Source organism: Eublepharis macularius, chromosome 7 (assembly GCF_028583425.1).
Source record: "Eublepharis macularius isolate TG4126 chromosome 7, MPM_Emac_v1.0, whole genome shotgun sequence".
Classification (NCBI taxonomy): Eukaryota; Metazoa; Chordata; class Lepidosauria; order Squamata; family Eublepharidae; genus Eublepharis; species Eublepharis macularius.
The window spans coordinates 30,442,355-30,444,486 of NC_072796.1; the positions used below are offsets into that span (position 1 = coordinate 30,442,355).

General features: G+C 41.1%; 1 non-coding gene across 1 annotated transcript; it reads right to left on the minus strand.

Annotated features, from left to right (window-relative positions):
• Positions 1–1,403: 1,403 nt before the first annotated feature.
• LOC129334144 (U6 spliceosomal RNA) lies at positions 1,404–1,511 on the minus strand. The gene has a single exon (XR_008597482.1). It is a non-coding gene; the product is annotated as a U6 spliceosomal RNA (small nuclear RNA).
• Positions 1,512–2,132: the final 621 nt, after the last annotated feature.

Below are 2,132 nucleotides of genomic sequence, written 5' to 3' on the forward strand. Positions count from 1 at the left end.
TATTATTATTATTATTATTATTATTACTCTTTCTTTCCTTCATTCCTACTTGAACAAGATAAGCCACATGTTCACAGATTTACCTGGTCTTTTACCCAAGCCGCTTACCAAGCTGACTGTCCAAACTGAAAATGAAAAGCATTTTGAAACAGAATGCCCTTCCAAAATATTTGTAATAAAGGTCCCTCCACATGGTTTCCCACCACAGGTTCTGAAAGCCCATTGTACAAGGTAGGTGCTGTGACAGATAAGGGCAGCTGAAGTCCTACTCACTACCTGTGAAGAGAACACAGAGCAGAACCACAAGTGACAAAAGGCACAGATTGGACACTTGTCTGCTTCCCTCAAGTTTTGATGGGAAATGTAGGCATCCTGGTCTCGCAGCTTCGCTCTCTGACTGCTGTCCAATGAACTTTTCAACTGTCATTTGTCCAACATTCTGCCAAGCTGCCTACATTTCCCATCAAAACTTGAGGGAAGCAGACAAGTGTCCAATCTGTGCCTTTTGTCACTTGTGGTTCTGCTCACAGTCAGCAAGTATGGCTGCGCTGAGTAGAGCTGTCTCAGGTGCTGATCCAGCAAAAGCCAATCAAAATGCCATCTTTAGTAGCAGAGAAGCTTAATGGGTGCAGCATAGCGTGTGTGAATGTGCATGAGCTGAAGAACAAGTATTCACATATAACTTTCCATTTTCTTTAGCAAGGAGGTATGAGTCCTTTATTTAAGGAACTCCACTCAGGACAGAAAGGAAATAGAGATAATATTCTATTCTATTCTATTCTATTCTATTCTATTCTATCTAGACTAGGATATTGAGATATGCAGGAGGCATGTCCTACTGTCATGGCTGCAAGTTGGAGAAAAGAGAGAGGAGGGGAAGGTGCAAGGCAAGAAGGAAAGACATCCCTAAGAGTATCAGTCTGCACTTCAAAGGGATAGCTTCAGACCAGAGAGGGAAAGGATGGAAAGGTCCTGACTCCTGACTCCTCTCTCCCTAACTTTATATATGTCCCCTCTCTGCAACCTAAGACTAAGAACAGTAGAAACACTCTTTCACTTCCATCAGCCTTGTAGGATTCATTGGTAAGGATATTACTTCTCAAACCTCCTTGCCAACTTTCCCCAGTTCTCCTGCCAGTGTTAAAACTGCTCTCCTAGGACTCTGTCTCCCAGCTCTTTACATTTGATTTCACTCTGCTAAAACTGAAAACATCCCCTCATCTTTCCAGCTCATGCTACCCAATCAGATGCCTTGGAACAGTCTGCCACTCAAAGCTCTCTGATTCTGTAAGGAATTATCTCTTAACAGTCCTACAGCTATGGGTCTACAGGCCTTCCATGTTTTGTTTTGTTTTTAAAGCATGCAATCCATAACAGATGTCTTGAGAGCTTCTGCTTCCTTTAAATTCTGGCATTATTTCAGACCTATTTGCATGTCATTCCAGTGCAGGGACCATGCTCATCTTTTCTAAATGTCCCAATTTTATTATATGTGCGACTGAAGTAAGCAGTGAATTCTTTTCTCCTTCATCTGCTTAAATTGTTTCAAACCTTTCAGGCCTCGGCCAGCATTCGTTTCTCTCTAACTGTGCTTTTGTTTGCTGCTTCAGTATGACTTGTAGGCCATAATAAACACTGACTGACTATCTACTGACAAGTGCTCAATGTTCACTTTACATTCCAAGTGCGATAGTCATTCATTCTTTCATTTAAAATATTTGTATCCTGCGTTCCTGACAAGTTAGGGGCCTTGAGGTGGCCAACAACAATTAAAATAGTATTTTGAAAGAGTGGATTACTTTAGAAAATGAAAGGCTTTTAAACTTGGAAGGACATGACCTATTGATGGGCTGGCACACGTTTCTCTGGTACAAAAAATGGGAAAACCATAAATATTTCAAAAATCACTGGATAAGGAAAGCACTAGTACTGATCTGGGAAAGAATGAGATCTACTTTTTATGAGAAAATCCCATTGTGAGTTTCTCCAGTTGAAGCCTTTACACACCCTTCATTGAAAAAAGAGGGGAAAACTCCCACCTATAAGATCTTAGTGAAACCATCTGGGTTACTAAAAAAACCAAAAGAAATGGCAGAGTTAGATATTGAGTTGGGATGGTGGGGCCAGGCACA